The sequence below is a fragment of the Anguilla rostrata genome, chromosome 4 (genome assembly GCF_018555375.3).
Source record: "Anguilla rostrata isolate EN2019 chromosome 4, ASM1855537v3, whole genome shotgun sequence".
Classification (NCBI taxonomy): Eukaryota; Metazoa; Chordata; class Actinopteri; order Anguilliformes; family Anguillidae; genus Anguilla; species Anguilla rostrata.
The window spans coordinates 3,889,864-3,914,349 of NC_057936.1; the positions used below are offsets into that span (position 1 = coordinate 3,889,864).

Here is a 24,486-nt window from a genome sequence, read left to right on the forward strand (position 1 = left end):
TCTCCCCCCCCCCCCCCCCCCCCCGTGACAGTAATAGTCGCGGCCCCCCCGCTCTTCACGGCCATATTCATCCCTCCGTGTTCACGAAATGTCGGGAAACCGCACCATCGATTATTTGCACAGTCCAATAAGCCAACCGCTGTGCTCAGTCAACAGAAAACACAACCCCCCCGCCCCCGATGCTGCCGTGAGCGTGGGACTGAACACTGAGCTGCGGAGAAATTAGCGAGGAGGCGAGCCTGGAGCCGATGCGGAGTCACCCGCCGCCCCGGCGCCCCGCCCCCCCCCCCCCCCCCCCCCAAAAAAAAAGAGCCTCTTCATCAGTGAGTCTGCAGGTGTTTAGGGCAAGAGGTCGGCGTGCGTCTGCGTGCTACAGGACGGTTTCCCCGTGCTCCTCCGTCACGCGACTGACTCTGACGCTCAGTGTTAATTCAGCTCTGCCGGTGTTTACTGGAGTACCCTCCGGGCCGTAGCGGAATCGTCCAAACTCTGCGCGAGGAGGAAGTTCGGCAAAAGGGGGGCGGGACTTCGATTGATATTTCTTTCTCCTCTGCTCAACAGGCGTCCCGTTCTCAATCTGACTGAAGAAGACAACCAATAAGCCAGAAGATATGAAGCTAAGGAGGTTTTGAAAACAACCAAGCGGTAAGGAATGCTAAAGCTCCCAGTGTTCTCCTGCTTTTAGTTTTAAGTGAACCTTTTTTTTTTGCAACCCAAGAAAGGGTTAGCTTCAAGCCCAGACATTTTCATATTCAAACATTTACCAAAATTGCATTTGCTTACTGAAATCAACTTATTATTAATCATTCTTCAAATGTAATTTCTGTTACTGGTATATTATATTATTATTATTGTTGTTGTTATTATTATTATTATTATTATTATTATTATTATTATTAACAACAACAACACAACAACACAACAACAACAAAATAATAATAATAATAATAATAATAATAATAATAATAGCATATTTTGTATTAAATAAAGAAACATCTTTGGCATGTGACGGTGTAATACTTTGGCATATAATCAAACTAAGGCCTGAGTGAAGTGAATTGCTTGAAATCCCTGAAACATGGCGGGAGAAACGCGCCTCTCAGACTGCGCAGTCTGGCGGGAATGTGCTGTGACTGCATCGCGCCGTTGCCGTGGCGAGCTCTCGCGCGTGTGGGCCCGTCATTCGCAGTCTGCCCGCCCCGCGGGCGGCCCCCTCGCCGGGCCGATCCGTCTGCGCTGTCAGTTCTGACCGACCGACAGGAGGGAAGCCGTCACTGACCTGTCGAAGCGCTTTAGCGGTGTAGATTCTTTTTTTTTTTTTTCACAGGATCCAATTCGCTGTTTTTTTTGGGGGGTTTTTTTGTGTGTGTGTGTGTGTGTGTGTGAGTGTGTGTGTGCATGTGTGTGTGTGTGTGTGCATGTGTGTGTGTGAGTGTGTGTGTGCGTGTGCTCGTGCGTGTGCGCGTGCGTGTGCGTGTGCGCGTGTGTGAGTGTGTCGTGTGTGCGTGTGCTGTGTGCGTGTGTGTGTGCGTGTGTGCGTGTGCGTGTGCGTGTGCGTGTGCGTGTGCGTGTGCGTGTGCGTGTGCGTGTGCGCGTGTGCGTGTGCGTGTGCGTGTGCGTGTGCGTGTGCGCGTGCGCGTGTGCGTGTGCCGGGATGATTGCCGTCGTTCTCTGGCCTTCGAAAAAAAAAGAGAATTGACCGCGCGTGCGAAGCCTTCCTGGAAACTCATTGGATTGTTTCATTTGTTGGGCATCTCCCCCCCCCCCGACCGCCTTCTTCCTCTAACTGCACGGCTCGCTCGCTCACTCTCCGCGCCTTTTTGTTTGTTTCTCGTGGTGTTACAAGGAGGGGGCGGGGTTTTATTTACGCACTTCGGGAAGCGCGTAGGTGCAGGGCGTGCCCAGGCCCACCCGACGACGGCGAGTAGCGCCCAGCCCTGAGGGCGGCAGTGTAGCACAGTGGGTAAGGAACTGGGCTCGTAACCGAAAGGTCATAGGTTCGATTCCCGGGTAAGGACACTACCGTTGTACCCTTGAGCAAAGGTACTTAACCTGCATTGCTTCAGTATATATCCAGCTGTATAAATGGATACAGTGTAAAATGCTGTGTGAAAGTTGTGTAAGTCGCCCTGGATAAGAGCGTCTGCTAAATGCCTGTAATGTCATGTGATGTAATGTGATGTAATGTGATGTAATGTGATGTAATGTGATGTATGCCCACCCGACGGGCGACGGCAGGGCAGACGTTCCAGATGCAGGGCCGCCTGAAGGCAGACAGCAGCGCGCGAGCAGCTGTGCCGAGCGCATTCGGGGGCCGCGGTAATACCCCTGCTACGATGACCCGCCTCATTTAACTGCGTTACACTGTGGGGGGGGGGTGGGGGCCGCGAAGCGAGAGGTGATTCCGTGAGACCCAGAGCTGCGTGAGTCACAGAGGAGGGGGGACGGGGGGGCGCAGTGATGTCATCGGGGCTTAAAGTGTTGGACAGCCGTCTGCTGAACTGCGAGTTCAAGAGCACGTTTCAAAGGGTATGGTGTGATGCAGATAACAGAAGTACAGTTATCAGCGTCCAGCATGGGCAGCATTTCACAAGCATGCGTTTGAAATGAGCATTTTGCCTGTACGTATTGAATATTTAGCACGTTTTTTTGGTTTATGGTTTATGGTTTATGCCTCGTTTTTTGGGCCCATCCAAACACACACACACTCACACACACACACACATCGGGACATTATGCTATTTTGATTTCTTTTTTTTTTTTGGTATGATAACATGCCAGAAAGCAAGGGATGTGGCTGTGTGTTCATAATGAGAAAATTAAGGTGACGGTTGAGGGGAAAAAGGTGCAGCACAGTATGTGTGTGTATGCAGGAGAAAAGTTTTAAAATGTCCTACAGTATTACCAAAAGGGAGGCTTGGCCGTAAAAAGGTTTGGGAATCGCTAACCTGTGGTAACATCATCGCTGATCACAATAAGAAATATGATACAATTCAGGGGGTTTTGTATTAATCTGTTTAGTTAGTTTGTGAGTGTGTGCTTAGTTCATGGTTGCATTGTTGCTGTCTGTCATAATGTGTACAAAGGAATAATTTTTCACCCGTATTCCTAACCAGTAAGCGCAGGAAAAAAAAAAAGGAAAAAAACTGGAATGGCTGTGAGCAAGGGTGTGAGATGAGCTTTGCCGTCTGCGTTTTTTAAAAGCGCAATTAAACAAAGCTCTATTAATTTTTACTGTTGCGCGTAAGAGGCGTTCTGTTTGACTGGACATTCCGCCCGCGTGCGGCAGTGTCTGACAAGATTTTTAAATGCGTCCGCGAGCCGGGAGCGTGTCCGCGAGGCGCCGCGTAGATTCCGGGGGCGCTGGCTTTGAGCAACCCGCAACGCACGTCGTAAAAGCAACGGCAATAAATTACCGTTATTCAATTATGAACGCTTCGATTATTTACGGTTGCATTTAAATAAATGTAAATTAACCTCAAGTCCTGGAGGAAATGGGTTTTTATTACGCTGGTGTGTATAATTTCATGGTGTTTGGGAATCAAAGGCGTGTTTCCTTTTTAGATTTTCCAGGAATGGAGGCCGTTTAAGTAGTGTGTCGCATTCGTATAAAAAAAAATAATAACAGGACAACAAAAAAAAAAAGAAAGAAAAACCGATGATCGTCATGCCAGTGCATATCACCTGTATTTCTTTATCTTATATTGGAAATTTGCTTGGGGCTGGAAACTCAGATTAGCAGGCAAGAGTTCATTGTGCATGAGAAGTGCCCGGGGGCCTAGTCTGACTAATTCTAATCAAGTGCATTCAAATCCAGGATTTAAACAGATAATATAAAACACTGGGCTAAAAATGTAGAAAATGGAGGTGACGATTTTTCGACTTCCTTTGTCAACAGACAGAATTTATAAACTGCATTAAAATGTTAATAATTTCATTAAACTGTGTTAAAATGTTAATAATTTCATTAAACTGCTTTAAAATGTAAATAATTTATTGGGCCGCTGCGTGACTGAAAGCTTTCGAGCCGCTCAAATAACATAAAAACATCAATCAGAAATATCACAAGCCGCCGGCGAGATTGAATGCGAAAGATTAATAGTAATGGCCGATAGTGCCCGAGGACCTGACTAATCCTGAGCGATAGCTATCAATGGCTGAGCTTCAGCTTGCCAGGTGGAGTTAGATGTGGTTGAGAGAGCATTGCTGTGTGAGCATTTAGCTACTGTGAGAATGTGTGGAGGGGGGGGGGGGGGGGGGGGGGGGGTGGGGGTGGGATCAGTCACGCTATCAGGTCAGTGCTTCAAGTCGAGGCTTGCCTGAGAGGGACAGACAGACGAGAGAATTGGACCAGAGTGGGGAGTGTCAGGACATCCGGAGTCACTGTCCATCTCCCCAGTGCAGACCAAATGTTCCATTTAACACTTTTTCAGGTGTGAGGTCACAAATGCGATGATTAGAACACTCTTTTACTGAACATTCTAACGCTGAAGTCACAGTCGCTGCCGGTGACTGAAAGCAACGGAGTTCTAGAACACACTGACTTTGAATTTTGAACAAAAACGGAAAGAAAAAAAAACATTCCAAAAAACCAAACAACCTAACTGTTCTAAGGGTTAACATATGATATGCTCACATCTGTTTGCTGCTTAAAGCTCTGTATTTCACTCTAGCACCAGCCATGGCATTTAACGTTATGTTGATTATAGGTTTATGTAATGGCTGCTGTTCTTGGTTGTGACATTAAAAACTGAGCATCTTCTCTGCTCTTTGTTTAACCTCTTGTATGCACTTTAAAAAATAAGATAAAAAGCCATCCAGATAACAGTGTGTTTTAAATAATTAAAAGCAAATGTAGAGCAAGTTCAGGGGCAGGATTTTTTTCCCCAGATTTTTCTTTGTTCGGACTATCAGGAATATTCGTTTTCAGACCCAGTATGTCTGAACCAGAGGCAGAGGACCTGGGTATGTCGAAAAAACCACACATCACGGCACTCCATGACAGCAGATAGCAGGAGGGAATGTTCAACAATAAAGCCCAAAACTCATGGTCTCATGAGACTGAATGTCAGTATTTTATTTGTTGTTGATAAATCAGGAAAAAAAAATCTATCAAGAAAAATTACATTCCTGGTTTGTAAGCTTCGGGGAGAAGATTGAAGACTGAGCTTAAAGTGACGCCCCCATGCCAGCCATTATAAAGATAGCAGGCCATCAGAAGCCTTGAACATATCCTCCACTGCACACAAAAACTGCCTGGACTGATCTAAAAAAACATAGGTTGCACTGAAGTATTTTTTTAAAAGCCCAGAGAAATGAACTTTAGCTCAACGATTTTTATAACAAGCACATGTGCTTCTCAGTTAAAAAAATCTAGGACCACGCTGTATGCCAATTTGTAGATTTTAGCTCCTGAATTATTTTCCCAGTGAGCACACATCAATTTGCAAGAGAAAGTGCTCCTAAAATGGGAGCTCTGTGGAGCCCCTGGCTTTTAGGCCGCTCATCCCGTCCGTGGGAGAGAAAACACTTTCTCTCGATGTCTCTCGCTAAGGACGAAGGACGGGATGGTATTTACTCTGCAGACTGGTGTTTACATGGACTGCGACCCACAGGATAAACTCGGCGTTGCTACTCCGTCCACAATGCCCCCCCCCCCAACCCCCCCTTCGACAAATAAGAGCCAGAATGGTCGCCCCGTGCTGGACTGAGAGCGTCTGGGCCTGGCGCACAGCTCCATCTGAAATAGCAGGACTGAGCGGTCACTGCCCCCCTGTCCCAATATCTCCAGCACCGCAAGCCAGCCAGGGCTGTTGACAGCTTTCGAGATCAAAATTTGAAAAGAGGGAAGGGAAGAAAGGGAGAGGGAGGGAGGGAGGGAGGCAGGGAAGGAGAGAGGGAGGGTTGTAACGGTGCAGACAGTGCCCCCCTCCCACCTCCGAAGGACAAAACAGGATTGGTGAGACAGCTCTGATACGCCCCCTCGAGCCCTTGAGCAGCTGGCGGAGGCAGGGGTGAGGTGAGGTGACGCGGGGAACGGCGTGTTTTCACTCTGGATGCCCCCAAATTCTCTAGTGACCCGCTAACTCAGCCGTGTATCAACAGCAGCGAAACCTGCCTCCCCCGCCCCCTCCCCCCGCCCCCCCCTGCACCAGCCTCCTCGCCACAGAGAGGAAATCAAGGTAATGAATTCATGCTCTCCGCAGAGGCCTTCTGTAGATTTTTATCAGCGTGATGAGGCGGCATCGCTGGCACGCTGTAGTGTGGGCTGGCCCCCCTCCGGGTTTCAGATCCGCTCCGTACAGCAGGGCTGCCCGACCCCGCTCCTGGAGATCTACCGTCCCAGCAGGTTTACACTCCAACCCCTAACAAAGCCACACCTCATTCAACAGCTGGAGCAGGGCTGCCCAACCCTGCTCCTGGAGATCTACCGTCCTGTCGGTTTTCACTCCAACCCCTAACAAGGTACACCTTCATTCGACAGGTAGAGATCTCCTTGAGCTGCTAACTAGTGGAGTCAGGTGTGCTAACAGGTTGCTTACTTGTAGAATTAGGGTTGAAATCAAAACTTACAGGACGGTAGATCTCCAGGAACAGGATTAGGCAGCCCTGCTCCAGCTGTTGAATGAGGTGTGTTTTGTTGGGGCTGGAGTGAAAACCTACAGGACGGTAGATCTTGAGGCAGCCGGTTGGATAGCCCTGCCGTACATTATCCGGCGAAAACACCAACCTTGGGCTGCCGCTTCCACCCGGGAAAGAAAAACAGCAGCACTTAACTCCTGCTCTCCTGCTGTAACTGCTATCAGAGTAAAACGGCCAAAAGATTAAAAAAAAAGATGGGGAGATTTACCGTTTTTATGACATTAAGAGAGTTGAGTGTTTAAGTGTTAAGCATGGCCTATGGGCAGGTCTAGACTCCCTGGAAATTGATGTGTTTTTCAGGAGACCTGCTCAGTGGGCCATATCCACTCTGGCGGGGAAGGGGGGGGGGGTGGTGATTGTGGGTACACAGTACAGGGAACTGAAAGTGTTGATGTGTGCTTCTCTGGGGCATGTGTGTGTTTGTGTGCGGTAGGGGACGGGGTGCCGCTCTTCCTTCGTTTCGAGAACGTGACCCAAATGCACATCGCACCAGAGGTGCGGGTCTAATCGAGGCTGAGTCGAGCCATATTCGGACGGGTCCATCGCCGTCCTTCCATGGCTAAGGGCGGGCCAGCACTGGGCCAGCACTGGGTCGTCACGCAGGCGCTATGTGGGGAAAAAACCTGGTGTCAGAAGATCTTTGTGCTGCTCCACACTCACGACACCATCCCATTCCCAGCAGCCTCTTCCCCCATTCTATTCCTACTGCAGCTCTTCAGCTGTCTCACCAGAACCTCTGCAAATCGCTATGGGTTTGTTTCCCAGCATGCACCATTTACGCCACTCCAACTCCAACCCGGAATGCTTGTCCTGAAACCACTTCAATTATTGGCGCACGTCTCTCACCTCCTACCGTCATCGCTCTTGATTGGTTAACCAGGTGCAGTCCTGGCAGCCAATGGCGGAACCTGCTGGGTTATCGGCAGTGAAGGGGAACGGTTTCGATCTGTTCAGGCAGCTCTTGTCAGACCCCCCGGCCCCGCCCCCCGTGCCAGACTGATCTATCGATAGTTACGCTATTTTGGTTGCACTTGATGCTGTTTTCCATATTATCCTGATGGTCTCCTGGGCCAAAATAAAGGAAAGTGGATATGTTAAACTATGATAAATGGGGGGGGGGGGATTACATATGCACATTGAGCAGAGACATTATGTTATCTTATGTATCAGGGCTACCCCAGTTACACATCTATGTAATTCAAATATCTGAGAGTGAGTCAGAGGTACAGATCACGCGGAGTGAAATTGATTTCCCCAACATGTTCATGATATCCTGGCATCTTTATGGTGGAGACAGACTGCAGAGAGAAAGGGAGGAGTGGGAGGGGGGAGGGAGAGAAAGAGAGCAAAAGAGAGAGAGAGAGAGAGAAAGAGAGAGAGAATAAACTTATTATTCCTATCAGCGTACATATTTTCTGTGGCCTTAAAAGGCTTGGGTTTCCAGCATGGATTTACTGGCTATGTATGCACGCGGGGGGAAAAAAACAATAGGCGAAGCGGATAAAAGCTCCTATGTTCTGAGCTCATTACGCGCGTTATGGATTGCGCGTGTCAAACGGTAAGTACCCCTTTATCATTCCGCACAATAACCCCGGCCACAGAGCGCATTTTCATACCCAGGCGAAATTTACCGCGTCAAAGCCGCGCGTCACCAGGGGAACGGCGGCTGGGACGTGAGATTTATCGCCCTGATTAAACACGGCAACTGTGAGTAAGAGGTACGGAGAAAATAAACGCGGAAGCGCACGCAACGTTTTAGCCGGTGGTTAAACTGTTTAGCCCCGTGCGTTTTTTCGCGCTGTCGCGTATCGCCATGGTATTGTGTGCTAGCTTGTATAGTATAAACAAAGCAAAAAAAAACCGGGACCAAAAGATAGGGGATATGAGTAGGCATGTGATACGTGCATTGTTTAACGGTGCTGCTGCACACCGTGCGACTTCCGCGTAATTTGTCTTTTTAAGACGGGCCGGTGGATCCCTGGTGTTCATCCCGTCACCGTGGAGCTCTACGTGGGCGTCCCTCCGCAATTTCACCATCACTTTCTCTTATCCTGACGTAGCATGTAGCCCACTCTCCATCTGTCTCATCTCATCTTATTGGCTGTAATGGATTTCAAGCCCCAATATTTACAATTTTCTTCTTTTAATCTACCTTTCCTTTCAGCTGGAATTTAATTATACCAGTACTTTTTTTTTTAAGAGAAGCTTTCTCGATGAATGAAAATTAAAATAAACTCAATGTGGAAATTAGCGGTGCATATACTTGAGCTACTAAGTGAAAGGTTTTTTTTTTTTTAATGACAGTCCTAATATGTGTTTGCAATCACTGATTAGCAGATGAATTAACAGCTTTACTTAAATATAGGAGGCCAATTACTCATTTTCAGCTTGCATACATTTCACATGCTTTCTCTGGCGAAGGTTCCACCTATTTTTATTAATGGGTGATGGGACCTTCAGCTGTAACAAAACGCATACGCTAATGACCTGGAGCTCCCACAATGCACTGCACTCTAATGACCTGGAGATAGACAGGATGTGGTATTATGAATCCATGAGCTGAGAGAGGACCTATCAGAGACCCAGGGAAAAGCAACTAACAGAGTGCATCTATAAAGACTGTTACATCATCTTGTGGTGTCTGATCATAAAACCAAAATGGCCGCCGGAAATGAGTCTGCTCAATAGACCATTTGTCAAACGTAGGTTTTTAACCTTTTCACTTCTTGTGCTAATTGGTTGCAGTCACCCCCACAGTCACTCCCATGCCACTGAATAGTCTAGCGTCACCAAACCAATGCGATTTCATTGCTGCGGTTTCATTGAACAACCGCTGTTCTGATCCAGAGACTAAACCACTCTTGGTGCAGGCAGCATTTTCAATGCGGGCACCAACTCAGCTCTGAGATTGGGTTATCCAGGCTGCACAGTCTATAAACCGAATGGTACTTCAGTACCATCATGTTACATTAACTGAATATTAAGAATGTAAGCTGTATAACTAAGCAGGGAAAAGAGCATCTACTAAATGCCTTCAATGTAAGGTTCTCTACTGAGCATAAATTTTAGTTCAGGAGTATACTAACACTAGGTCTGTGAAACCAACCCAAAGAGTTTACAGATTACAGATTTCCTGTAAGAATCCAAATTCTGCTATTGGTTTAGTAGTCTACCTCATATATGCATTAAGTTAAAGACTGTCTCCAGACTAGAGAGGTTGTTGGGATTCTGGAAGCTACAGTTTTTAAGACTTAAAAAGCTCTGCTCGATCATATACGTCACCCCCTCCAACACATCTATTAGTTTCTCAGTCTTATCAGTTATGATTCCAATAGTATAACACAATAGTATTTAGTGGAACTTGATATCTAATGCGTGTTGTTACGAGGTTAGAATAATTTATTTCCTGAAAAACCACACAACTGTGTCATCCAACTAGTTTACCAAACACACAAAAAAATATTTAATAGAACAGCCTACCATTACTAACGTCCTACTTTATATACAGGTCGAGGAAGAAAGAGAGAACGAAAGAAAGAAAGAAAGAAAAAGAATTACGCTCAGTCATGCGTTATGTCAGGCATAACCTAGCAGATACTATAATTTGCAGGCACTGGAATAACCTAGATAATTTGCGCCTCTGTCACTGCTGCGAATAAATAGCCTACCGCCACGCGAGACAACAAGTTCAAAACCGAACGTCGCGTTCGAGCAGGCCACCAGAACGCGCGTGTCCTTTCTCCGCCTCCTACCCGCCCCGGTAGCTCCCATTCCAAATCTGCATAGTCTCGAGTAACGGCCGCTTCTCGCCTCTCCGCCCTGGTGCAGTTCACAAACGAACGGTCACGTGAGCGCCGAGAGGCCGTGATTCGCCTCTTCTTTTTTTTTTTATGGAAAGGGGGGGGGTGGTGTCGGTGTCGGTGTCTCTGCGAGGGGGAGCGTCTCGCACACGTTTCTCCACCTCCATCCTTGCCGAAAAAAGAGAGCGTGAATGGAAAGAAGTCCCAGTATTCAACAGACAACGATCTCATAGCAACCGGGAAGGTGCCTTACCGTGTCACTGGATACCATTTGCGCATTCAAGAGCATCGGCCAAAAAAAGTGCATGATTTGAAGACGGAGTATAAATTTCCCCTCGGAGGATGATCGCACTCGTTACTTAAGTGTGCAGAAAACAGTTTTTTTTTCTGAGATCGATTTTGATTTGAGGATTCACACTAACTCGATTTAATGGATGGTACATAAAACGTTTTCGGAAGGGGAAACATTTTCTCAATGTCCTAGCCGCATCTCCCCGCTGGACGCTGCAGAGGGGCGATTTGGAAGGGGATAACGGCAAGTATAAAAATTAAATTTCAACGATTCTTTTCATATTACAGAAATAGATAACCAACAAAGGTGTGCGTTATAACGTGACAACTTGTTGCAAGCGTTTGCTCAGTATTATTCATGGGCATTGATTTTCGAGCATCTTTTCAAAATCCTTCAAATGGACGTGTGTGTTGCTATAGCTAGCATGTTTAGCTTGTTTTGCCTTAGACCCGTTTCGCCGTTTTGATTACAAAGTCATGAAATCTGAAAATTAAATTTGACCTTGCTTCGAAAAACGAGTGCACGTATATAATTGTGCACACTGGCAGGTATATTTTACTTCCTTTCTCCAATAGCACCCACTCTTTAGTTGTTTTAGAACTGATTGCCATGTCTCAGATTCACCGTCGCAGGTTCTTGAAATGAAATGTAACAAAGCGCTGTGGTGGTTCACTTGTTACTTTTGCGTCAGTAAAAACAAAACTTTGAAAACAACTTTCCGTTTGGTAACATACATTTTCCTATGTACCCATTGTGTTGCATCGAGCAGTTTGTAGCTTAGCCCAATTAACCAGACTAAACGTTCAACTACTGACGCGTACGATTTGAAAGTTGTATACAATGGCCATTAGCGTATTAGTCCTGTTCGCTGGTTGCTCAGCAACTCCAAAATCCGAAATTGGGAGCCCTGCAGGCAATTCCCCCCAGTTTTATTTATAAGACTAACACTTTTCCGGGTTGAAAACGTGTCGGTGCAGTTGTACTGACGTTGCTGGTGCCCTGGAGATACGCTTTTTCAAAAAAATCTGCCGGCTCAGAAGAAAAGAATCGTTTGCGGGGCAATGCATCGGCTGTGTTTGGATTTCGCGAACAAACACTGCAAACAACAAACAGCGATGGGAATCATTTAAATTATAAACACGGAGCCACGTGCGCTTATTGTTCCACACTCGGGCACACGATTTTACAGTGATTTGAGTAATAACGTGACACACCCACAAATGCATATATAATTATGAAATTACATTTTGGAGGCAAGGACTGGGGTTCAATTATGTAGCTAAGGGTTGTAACGCAGGCGACAATGGTACAGTATCTCGTTTGCAGCTTGCTAGCTATAACATGAGCCACAGGACATTATATAAGTGCTTACATTTTCGTAGAAAATGACTCTTGTGTTTAAAGGTGAGAGTATTATTCTTCATTCACTTGGAACCCTAATGGTTTACTTGTTTGCCTTGTTGAATTTAAACGAGACATTACCTGGAATTAGTATCTGTTTGCAATTTCACCGTTTTTTTTCCAGCGGCGGTCGTTTTAGGTTTTATTTAGGTATAAAGAATGCCAGCCCGTTAGTCAATGTTCTGCAGGACCACTACAATGTAGATGAAAAGTGTTGGTTCTGGTATGTTGAACAGAATGAGTTCATCTATAAAGAGTTTTGTACCAAGTATAACACAGAATTCTTTGTTCAGATGACTGCTCTGTCACCGCACCGAGGTCTGCATTTTAAAGGTTATGTATTTATTTATCTATTTATTTTTCATAACACGTATGTGTAGAACGGTGGACTGGACAGACGAGACCCTTGTCAAGTATCTGAAGCAGCTGTCGGAAGGCGCCGGGCTCCTAGCTGGAATTTGCGTGACATGGTTGTGTTTTGTAAGGACAACGAGAGAAAGGGCCTCATCTCTCAGTGAGTTCCAGTGCGGGATGGCGAGCACGTGTGGGGTTGGATTCAAAACACGTTCGGCCTGGAAACTTGTGTAATACCAAGCAGATGGGACATGCACATAAATCTTTACCTGGAAATTTTGGTTTTGTTGAAATAGTTGAAACGCGTTGTTGTTGTTGTCGTCGTTGTTTAAATAATGCTGGATATACAAACCAAGGGGGAAGTATGTTCTTGTTCCAGAAGGTTATGAGCAGGTGTTGTGCAGCTAATGTGTGCTTAGCTTAACCGAGTACAGGTTGCGCATTTCATCCATGACTTTGTTTACCGGATAAACTTTTGATTTCCCTGAAGCCTTTAACCTTCTCGGAAAAAATAAATTAATTGAATTGTTCCCGGAACATAAGCTTTGCACAAAGGTTTCTTTTTGAAAGGTGCCATCCCAAGGGCTTTCTTTTTTAAATTAATTTCCCACCAATTAGGCCTACTACTGCCAGACCTGAATTTTTTTAAGCATTTCTTTTTCACTTATCAAATGGCAGTTGCTGTCATGATCAAAGGAGAGGTTTGCATGAGTCTTAAGGCACTTTCCGTCAGTAAATACTTACTCTGCTGCAGTGACAAGGAAAATGTGTTTAAGTTGGAGACTTTGTGGTGTTTGGCTTCCTCGGTGACTGTTCATTGCACTGTTTTGCACCCAGAGACAGATGAGGCACAGGTCTGTAGTGATTTTAGAAGTCTTTTGAGGTAAAATAGTTTATTTACCAATAGAATAGGCAGAATTTTCCCGGTCACGGGAATAACTTTGACATTTTTTGGATCAAAGCAAAACCGACTCAGTATTAACCTGTCGTAATTCGCATTCAGTGGGTATTTTCCCAGTGCATTGTGGGTATTTTCCCAGTGCATTGTGGGTATTTTCCCAGTGCATTGTGGGTGCGTAGAAATGGTGGAAGGCCCACTGTTGTTATCGTTTTCTGTCTCTGCCATTCCCTTTGCTGATTGGTCAGATGCTCCCTTTTCAAATCCTGGAATCCTTGCAAAAGACATGTTTTTATATGACCCCGGGACCTGAAGAAGTCAGTCGCTTAATTAGGGCCTCTTCAGTGTTAAATGGACTCCTACATTTATGTGAGTCCAGAGTATGAGAGTAAATGGTAAATGGGCTGCATTTATACAGCGCTTTTATCCAAAGCGCTTTACAATTGATGCCTCTCATTCGTCAGAGCAGTTAGGGGTTAGGTGTCTGGCTCAAGGACACTTCGACATGCCCAGGGCGGGGTTTGAACCGGCAACCCTCCGACTGCCAGACAATCGGTCTTACCTCCTGAGCTATGTCGAGTGTTGACACTGAACATTTTTACCGTGTTGGTCCCCAGTCCACCCCTCTACCCTCTGTTCCTCATGTGAGGCCTTCTCATCATTCTGTATTGCTGATATTCTCCTCCAGGTGGCCCACGCAAGGGAGTAAGTGTGGACTTTTAGCCTCTGTGGAAAGACGGCGTTTGCATGGAGCTCCTCAGTAGTATTCGGTGTTTATTTAAACCGTTATCTAGCTAGACTAAGTGGAAATGAACAAAGCCGGGCTAAATCCATGATGCTGAAAATGAAGAAACTGAGGATAGTTCAGTTCAGTAGATTCAGTCTTGCCGGCTGCTCGCTGGGTAAATTTATTTCCTGCCGTATCCATCTCCTTGCAGCTTAACAAACTGCAATTTTCAAAATGGGTCAGTTAGAAAAGTAAATGTGCTGGTTTAAGTTGCTGTTGAGCTAGCTGGGCTTACTGGATGTGGGTAGTTCAGGGAGTCTAATTCAGATTTGCCTTCCGTGGTTTCGAAATATAGACTCAATATAGCGGGATGTTTCCTAACGAGGATCCATCCATCCATTATCTAACTTGTTTATTCCTGGTCAGGGTTGAGGGGGGGGCAGGTGTGTGGGGGCCTATCCCAGCGTGCCTTGGGAGTGAGAGGCAGCAGTACATCCAGAACAGGTTGCCAGTCCATCGCAGGGCACACACACACGCTATCCGCTCACACACTCGCACCCTTGGGCGATTCAGACTGTCCTGTCAGCCTAACTGCCATGGCTCGGGTGTGTGGGGGCCTATCCCAGCATGCCTTGGGAGCGAGAGGCAGGAGTAGCCTACGTCCAGAACCGGGTGCCAGTCCATCGCAGGGCACACACACACACACGCTATCCGCTCACTCACTTGTACCCTTGGGCGATTCAGACTCTTCCTGTCAGCCAAACCGGGCTCGGCTCGGGTGTGTGGGAGGAAACCGGAGTGGCCAGAGGGAAACCCAGGGGGGGGGAGAACAGTGCGCTCTCCACAGCGGAAACGGGATTCAAACCTGCAGCCCCCTCGCTGTCCACTGCGTCACCGTGCCACCCTGCCTAATGAGGATGTCAGTGGGGAAAACTTTCGGACGGTACAGCATGTGATGGAGAGATGGACAGAAAGTCTCAGAACAGAGAGGTGATGTCATCGGGGAGGCAGCGTAGGTTCGATTCCCGGGTGGCTCACCGCCATTGTGCCCTTGAGCAGGATACTTAACCAGCATTGCTTCAGCATGTATCCAGCCAGTATACATAGATTCTGTAAACGTGCTATGTAAAAAAAAAAAAAGTAAGACACTCTCCTGTTCATAGCATTTACATTGCTCATACACTCCATTTATCTGGCTGGATATATAAATGCCTGTAATGTGATATCATATTGGGTCTCTGTACTGTGTTGTGTCACATTTTGGGTAGACACATTTTTCGTGTGTTTTTCGGGGGCAGGGGAGCTGCTTTAAATATGTCTGTGATGCTGCATCGTGGTAACAAGATACACACACACTCACACACACACACCGTGTAGAACGGAAGAATCCTTATAATTTCTCTGAAAAAGAAAAGGGAAATCTGGTGAATCAAAGTGAGAATTGAATATTCAAATTATAACAGACTCCTCACCCTAAACCCCCCCCCCCGCCTTCAAAAAAAGGAGAAAGCCAGCATTTGGATTAAGTAAAGGAGTCGCTATTATTAGAAGCTGAGCCCCCTTCTGCTCATATTTGAACAGAAAGAAGAACGGTTGGTCTAAGGTGGAGAACATTTGCAGTTTAGTTTGCAGCACGCTCTTAAACTGGAGACACGGTGGCAGCAGGCAGATTTACAGACAGCCCTGTGTGTGACCCCTTATTAGAGAGAGAGAGAGATTGAGATTTTTAAAAACCCTTTTATTGTTCAAACACACAAATGACTGCACTTCAAAATAAAAGAATAGACAAGCAACAACAAGAAAAAAAAACTAACCCAAACAACCACCACAGGTAGAGAAGAGAGAATAGATACAGAAAGAGAGAGAGAGAGACTGATAGATAGAGAGAGAGCAATAGAATGAAGAGCGAATGAAGGCGAGAGAGGGAAAGGGATGCATGAGAAAAGATGAGGAGAGAGAGAAGGAGAGGGAATAGAAATGAAGAGAATAGAAAGGAGGAGAGGGGAAAGGGATGAGGAGAAGGAGATGGAGAGAGAGAGGCAGAGGAGAGAGAGAGAGGAGAGAAGGAGATGAAGAGAGAGAGAGAGAGAGGCAGAGGAGAGGAGCAGTTCTCCAGCTCCTTCAGTCTGTAGCTAATTGTGTTTATTCCTCTTAATTTGTCCTGAGTACTAAATCGGCACTCTTCAAGTTCACGCTGGCTGCAATTTGTGGAGCGGCAGAGAGAGGGGAGGTGGGGGGGCAAGGTGGGGGGGGCGGTCGGGGGGCGGGGAAGGTGCTTTTGTTTGCTTCAACGGTGCGCACTTTCTCCTTTTGATCTCCGTTTGTTCGGTAAAACATTTCCCCGCGACGGATCGACATGGGGGCTGGGGGGTGCGGTGGGGTGGGGTTGTGGGGGTGTGGGAGGGAGGGGGGGGGGGGTGTGGGATGTGGAGGATGTCTGTGAAGCCGTCGAGCGCTCTCCCCCAGACCGCGCTTCCTGCCTCGGCGGCCATTCCGGCTCTGCCCCCCCCCCCGGTGCGCGGCAGTGGGGCTCTTCCTGATTTCCATTCCCACCTGCTGATGCAAATCCGCCCAACGTCAAACAAAAAGAGGCCCGTCCTCCTCCAGGTAGCATTTGAATGTCTTTGTTTCCGCTTCGCACCTGCAACTGTGCCCGGGGGGGGTGGGGGGGAGGTGGAGGGGGGGGTGTGGGTGTGTATGGGGGGGGGGGTGGCGGCGGATGGGGAGAGGCAATTACTGGGGTAGAATTATCGACCGCTGGTTGGGATGGTTCTCCTGGAGGCCTCTGGGGGGGGGGGGGGGACTGTCACTACCGGATCTCCTCAGAAGTGGGGGAAAAAAGGAGGAAAAAAAAGGAAAAAAATAGCCCAAATCCCAGAAGAATGAAACGAGTTCTGAAAAGGTTCACTGCCTGGAATCCTGGAGTCCTCTCCCCTAAATTGTGCTGGAAACGCAGTTTCTCTTTGTGTGGACTGCCACTGCGGTGGAGCGGGGCCTGCTGTACGTTAGCCTTCTCCCTACGAACACACAGAGCAGTGAGAAACCATTACAGCCTCCTCCTCCTCCTCCTCCTCTTCCTCTCCCCGGGTCCCCCTGCGGGGCTGGAGAGACACGGCGGTAGGCCGAGGCCGCCTCGCAGATCCTAAATTCGCGACTTTCCCCTCCTTTTCCTCTCTCTCATCCTCCTTTTCTTTCCGTCCGCTGATCTTAACGGGGCGCGTTGGCAGCTGACAGCCGTGCAGCAGAAACCTCGCCCAGCCAATCGGCTGCCGCTTCAGGATCGGTGACATGATGAAAGGATTGAGGGAGGGGGAATGGGATTGAGGGAGGAGGAGGGGAGGGAGGAGAAAGAGGGAGGCTGTTACTTCGCGGCATCCAGACGGGGGCTTGACCCCTTTCCTGTTGAGATGCTCGGATGGGACCTAACAGCTATGCTGCACAAGTTTTTTTTTTTGTTGTTGTTGTTTTTGTTTTATTTGAGGCCGCACAAACAGAAGTGGTGAGGTTTCTCACCCTGGGGGGGGTGGGTGGGTGGGAGGAGGGGGGGTTGGAGGGAGACAGTCAGACATCCACTCTCCAGTCCCTGCCCCCCATCTGTAGCGCGGCGAAGCTCGGGGGCTAGGAGCTTCTCCGTGGGCTGTAATTAACGTCCATCTTTGGACGAGTGTGGCTCCTCTCTCCCCCGTCCGCGGCAATTCTTCCGGCCCCGGCCTCCAGCTCGCGACGGGTAATTACCCCCCCCTCCCCCCCCCGGGGACATCCTGACAGGACGGGCCCTGTCATAAGCACCAAACCCAAACCAAGCCTCAGCCTGAATTATGACCCCTGCGAGGTTTGGGGGAGGGGCCTGCGAACCCATTCGTGCGGCCTGAGTTCATGTTTAAGGGCGTCGTACGTCAAGCCGGCAAGTACTGATGGCAGGGTATGCTGGGAAAAAAAGGTGGAATTGAAGCGAGCGGGAGATAGTGGGCCCTGTTTCGGTAGAGATTACACATAAAGAATTCAGGAAAGCTTGATTTGAGAAATTAGCATTGATCTGGATCATTTTTTAAATCTGTCCCATAAGTGCCTATATTGGTCCCCTTCTCCAGACTTGTCCCGAATGTGCGCTTGGGTCCGATCGGTGAATTCATGCTAAAACGTTGGAAGTTTACATCGCTGTTAATTACTTACCGTCATGCTAGCTAGCCATATAGCTAATTAGCTACGTTAGCCGTATAGCTAATTAGCTAGACTTTTATTTACCGAGTTGTATCAGTGTTGCATTGCTTTTATTTTGATTGTCTACGCTGCTTGATGCCAAAATAATTCTTAGTTTCCAGTGCGGAGCCTTTGCATTTAAAGTCTGATTGGCCAATTTGGCTTTTTCCCCCTGAGGGTTTCTTGTGTGGCTGGTTTGAAAATCAATGGTCCGTTGGATCGTTGGAGTGTTCCTGCTCCTTGTTGAGGGTGTTAGAACAGATGCGGTGGCGATTTCAGGGCAGGCCCCTTGTGTATGTTGGTACTGTAGTATAATGGGTTAAGGAGCTGGTCTCGTAACCTAAAGGTCATTGGTTCAATTCCCTGGTAGGACACTGCCGTCGTGCCCTTTAGCAAGGCACTTAACCTGCATTGCTTCAGTATATATACAGCTGTATAAATGCAATGTAGGCCTATATGCTGTGTAAAAAGTTGTGTAAGTCGCTCTGGATAAGAGCGTCTGCTAAATGCCTGTAATGGAATGCAATGTATGTCCTTAGCATTTTTTCTACAGGGCGCCGTCATGGTAACGTTTCATTCTGTTCCGTGCACTTATCTTCTGGGAGTTAATAATAATAATAATACACTTGCTTCTCTGCCTGATAAAAAAAAAAACTTGGGCCAAATGTCGATGCGGGGGCATGAGATGAGATTTTGGGAAACTTTTTCTGAAAATGCCCTCGGGGGGCGTGGGGAAGAAGAAGAAGAGACACTTCGAAACTTCGGCCTGTTCCTGAGCCTCCAGAACCTACACGACTTCTGGGTAAAAAAAAAAAAAGAACTCCCCGTCGACAGGAGCAGCTGGGGACAGACGGAAGGACGTCTGTCCCCAGCCCCCCCCCCCCCCGTTCACCGACGAATCGCGGTCCGCGAGAAGCACCGCCGCATGTGCGAACGCGGTTAAGTCGCCGTGACCAGGGCGGTAAATCTCTGCTTGTCCTGGGCGGGGCTGCCGTTTTGGCCCGGGTACTCCCACGCCAGGTCCAGACCGTCGAAGCCGTGCTGGCGCAGGAAGCGGACGGACGACTGGATGAATATCTGACGGCTCTCTGCCGTGGCGACCACCCCAATGAACCTGAGGGGCGGGTCATCATGAGGTTTGGGGTTCGGGGGGGGGGAAGTGGGGGGGTAATCAGTAGTCCTACAGCTCAGTTGGTAACATTGTGCTAACAACACGAAGGTGGTGGGTATGATCCCAGGGGACTACATATACATGCATGCATTCCCAGCTGAAAATTCGCCGTCGCGAGAAAAGGAGCGAGAGAGACGGCCCGCTTCCCGCCGTTTCCCGCCGTCTCTCTTTTGTGTCGAATCAGAACCTGCTCTCCGGCGATAAGGTTCTCGCTCTCGTCGCGCCGCTCCCTGTTTTACAAAAAAAAGAAAAGATTAAAAAAAATAATAATAACAATAATAAATTGTGCCGTGTATGGTGAATGCGCCAGCTCCGGGATTAATTCTGTGGCAACGCACACACACAGAACGTAAGCTGGTGAAGTCAGAAATGATTGGACAATGCGGGGGGATGTGAATGAGCGAGTAATCTGAGGTGCCCTGGCGCAGGTGTGGGTGTAGTGTGTACCTGCACAGTATCTCTCCTGGGGGCTTAGGGCTCTGTGTTAAAGAGTCCTGTACTCTTTTCTACCGAACGTTTGTGCTTATTGAGCTGTTCTTTCCCTGCAACCTGCTGGTTTTCACAAGTTGTGCCTGTTCGCTGTTTTGTGTGGTTGGAGAATATTTTTCCTGTATTTCCACCCCTCCGAACTGGCTCAGTTTAGGGTTTTTTTTTTTTTTTTTTTTTTTCTCCAGTTTATTTATTTTTTCTCCTTGGAAACTGTCCATTGTGTAGCATTGTGTGACACAAAAAAAAGAAAGATGTTTTGATTGGTTGAACACGAGCCCTGGCCTGAGTGGGCGGCGATGGGTGGAGGAAGGGACATGGCTTTTTCTGGAGACAGAAACTGAGAGGGGGTGTAGACGCAGGTGGAGGTGTGTGGTGTGTGTGTGTGTGCGCGCGTGTGCGCGCATGCATATGCATGGCATAAACGCATCCTTCATCAGACCACATTTGTATGTGTGTACACGTGTTGCAGTGTAAGGACAGAGGAAGAGAAAAAGAGAGAGGGAGAGAGAGAGAGAGAGAGAGAGAGAGAGAGAGAGCCGTGTTTCTTCTTTGTGTGAGAAGCTGTTAATTCTCTGGCTCTTGTGCCTGGGACGGGGAGAAGGCCGGCCCTGGCCCCGCCCCTTTTTCTGGCCCTGCCCCTTTCCCCAGAAGCCTTTCCTTTTGTTGTCATCTTCCCCCGAAAAAATCGACAGACATCTGCTGGCCAGTGGGAGAGCGGGGGAGTGGGGGAGTGGCGGGGGCGGGGGCTGGGGGGGAGGAGGAGCTGGTTTGAAGGGGGGAGGGAGCGGGGAGCGGGGAGCTGGTTGATGGATATGAGTAATTGTGTGTAATGTGGGGGATGAAACCCACAGCCCTCTGGGAGGGAGCGGGGCGGTTTTTAAACTGACCTCCCGTGTGCAGCCGCATCGCCCCCGAGAGGCACAGACCGAGGAGATGAAGAGGCTGCCAGTTCAAATCCGCTCCTCCGTTTGTATTGAGAACACAGATTTATCTTTTTTTCTTCTTCTTCTTTTTTTGAATGATGGAAAGGGTTGTTTTCAGTGGATAGTTAGGACTCAGATTTTATTGAGGTTGTTGTTCTGGCTCTACCTCTCTCCTCCTTTTTCCCTCTCTTTCTCCTCTTTTACAGTATCCTCTCTTCTTTCCTAATCCTCTGCATTTTAAAAAATTGACTGCAATCCTGAGATTTCATTTAGATACTAACAGCATCCCCTACTTTTAAATTGTTCTAATGTAACCATTGAGTGTTGGGTTGTAAATGATGTTTTAAGTTAATGCGTGCATAACATATGGGCCAAGACACACTGATAGCTTGACATGAATTGTGTAGAGTGGACATTTAGTTTGGTTGTGGGCATGTTCTTGGGTAGTGGTGCTTTTTTCTGGATGTGCCAACATCACCTCGGTAGCTGGTTTTATAGCTTTGTCCCCTCATCAAGATATTGACGTTGTTTAAGGTGTGAGGTCACAAATATACGATTAGAATGTTCTTAACTGAACATTCTAATGCTGGTGTCACAATCACTGCTGGTGAGTGAAAGCAAAAACATTCCAAACAAGACCAGGTCAAAACCCAGCATATGGCTGGACCTCTCAGGCCGACCAATGGTGTAACTTCATAACTCGGCCGACCAATGGTGTAACTTCATCACTCACTCAGTCACAGACATTTGCGTCTGTAGGGCTGGCTCCACTGTTCTACTAATCTACTCTTATCAGGGTTAAAATAAGGAGTGCAGAGATATATTTGACCCAGGCCTGAATAAAGTGCTTTTGGCCTTTGGCACAGATCTCACATCCCTGTTTACTGGGTTAGGATTCAGTCATTTCAGGAAGTGAACAGAATCTTAACCCCCAGCTCTGCCTGCTTGGCTCTCTAATCCAGGGGTTTTCAACCAGGGACCTCCACCCAAGCTCAAAGGCAATCCTGGGTTATATTATAAAGCAGGTTTTTACAAAGATTGTAAAGTGGTAGTGGTGGTGGGTGGGGTGGGGAGTGGTGGTGGGGGTTACGATTGCAATTGCAACGGGGGGGGGGGGCTGGGGATTGCATACGCAGATTGAGAGAGGAGAATACGGTCGTGGGGGGGGGGGGTGGTGGCGTTTTGAGAGTGCGATTGCAAACCCCCTACAGATCCCTTGTTGAAACCCCACCCCCCCGGACTGTAAACCCTTGCAGCTACGCGGGAGTAGCAGAAACGGGCCTATGTTGGAATAGCGGATCAGAAACCTCACGGCGGTTGATTTGCGGTGGAAAGGCTTCTGATGGCGGGTGGGGGGGGTGGTGGGTGGGGGGGGGGGGGCGTGTGACAGCGTGATGGCGGCTTCTCTGGTGGCTCCTCGTGAATGGGGGGAGATCAGCTCTGGAGGACGCGCCTCGTGCTCGACAGGCTTCGTTCTGCACCCAGGCTTTGGCTTCACTGGTGTGTGTGTGTGTGTGTGTGTGTGTGTGTGTGTGTGTGTGTGTGTGTGTGTGTGTGTGTGTGTGAGTGTGTGTGTATTGTACGTACCCTGCAATATCCAAAGAATGCCTGCCTGGATTTGGCACACCAGTCAATTGTGATCAATGTAACATATACAGTGTGCATCCTTGCTTTGTCTTGCTAAATGGAGGTGTTTGTGAGTGGGTGGTGTGTGTGTGTGTTTGCATGTTTGTGTGTCTATGCGTGTGTGTATATGCATGTTTGTGTGTCTGTGTGTGTGTGTGTGTGTGTGTACACATGTGTTGGTATGTATAGTTGTTTCGGGGGCCAAAAAAAAAAAAAAAAAAACTGCAATCGAAAATAAGTGAGCGTGCGTGACTGATGCGTTGCGGGCTCATTGAAACCCGTTCATTCATCAGTAATGATGCCCGTGAGAGAGCAGTCGCCCGGACGCAGTCATCGCAGACCTCAGCGGCTCAGAGCGAGCGCGTTCGGCACGGTGGCGGAAATTACGCTGGCGTGTAAAAGACAAAGGCAGCGGTTCTTTTGTTCCCCCCCCCTCTCTCTCTCTCTCTCTCTCTCTCTCTCTCTCTCTCTCTCTCTCTCTCTCTCTCTCTCTCTCTCTCTCCACGGTGAATCACGGGGGCCGTCTTTCACACGCGAAAGAAAGGGAAATATTTGTCGTGCGCACGCTGCTCGGGAGCCAGCGCGCCAGCCGAAGAAAAGACCCCCGTGGCAGAACTGTGCCGCGCTGATGTTTCAATGCGCTTAAAAAACAAAAACAAAACACAAAACAAACAGAACAAAAACTCTGCAGCCTGGCAAGCTGGCAGCGGGGCATCGGGGAGGAATTCGGCACTCAGATTCCATTAACCCTGTGAAAAGTAGGTTTTTTGGAATGTTTTTTTTTGGTTTCTTCAGAATTCTGAGTCGGCGTTCTAGAACTCCGCTGCTTTCTGTCGCCAGCGGCGATTGTGACATCAGCGTTAGAATGTCCAGTTAAGAACGTTCTGACTGCGTCTTTTTGTGACCTCACACTTTAACGGGTTAAAGGCCTGGCTGTTTCGGGCCTGGCTTCTCCGCAGTCTGGTGTGCCCGAGCGCAGATGTGCCAGGTTTTTATCCGGCGCCGTTGCCGTCGTCTCTGGGCCCTGCCCGCCGCGCATCCCAGAATGCTCGGGGGCAAACACCGCGCGCGTCCGAGCAGAGCCACTTACGGAATGAGCCTGCTCGCCGCCACACTTATTTATTTATTTATTTATTTCTTTCTTTCTTTTTCGCGCGTCAGGCAGCTTGAACACCGCAAAGCCCTGCCACGGTAAGTATAATTGCACAGAGAAAAATAATCTAAATAAATAAATTAACTCTTGTGTCTCTGTGTCAGCGGAGATAATCCTGATTAAAAGTGATACAGCCCCAGGAGAAAGACAACCCAACAATCAGTGTGATGCTGTGATTTAAAGATTAGGGATCTGCTTTCTCTCCTTATTTGTTATTTTCATATGCGTGCCTGCGAGCGCATTTCTGCCCCCCCCCCCGTGGTTATTATAATGGGGGGATTGTACCTCGCGTTAAAGCCTCTTACCGCTATCGAACAGAAGCGGGGATTTGTGGCGGAGAAGCAGCTGATGAAGAGGACGGTGGCTCGCTTTCTTTCAGCGCGTCGAGATTAGAGCCGAGACTAATGACACCCGTCTGCTCTCCTTCATTGGGTCCTTTTCTTTCTTTTCTTTCTCTTTTTTTTCTTCTCCCCTCGTCGCCACGACCTTCGTTGTTCGCGGGCGAATGCGGCGAGAGTAATACCGGGCCTTCGTTCCGTCCTCCTGTCGATTTCGGCCTTAGTTCCGTTCTGTGCTCCTGTACATTCCGTCCTCCTGTCGATTCTGGCTTCCATTCCGTTCTGTTCTCCTGTCGATTCTGGCCTCCATTCCGTTCTGTTCTCCTGTCGATCCCGGCCTCCATTCCGTTCTGTTTTCCTGTCGATCCTGGCCTCCATTCCGTTCTGTTCTCCTGTCAATCCCGGCCTCCATTCCATTCTGTTCTCCTGTCAATCCCGGCCTCCATTCCATTCTGTTCTCCTGTCGATCCCG

At 48.2% G+C, this 24,486-nt stretch overlaps 1 protein-coding gene across 1 annotated transcript in view; it reads left to right on the plus strand.

Annotated features, from left to right (window-relative positions):
• LOC135254071 (receptor-type tyrosine-protein phosphatase S-like) overlaps nt 1-24,486 on the plus strand; it is a 254,574-nt gene that overhangs the window by 46,731 nt on the left and 183,357 nt on the right. Inside the window, exon 2 of the mRNA XM_064334022.1 lies at nt 562-645. The gene's annotated coding sequence lies outside the window, so the exon portion shown is untranslated. The remainder of the gene's footprint in view (nt 1-561; nt 646-24,486) is intronic.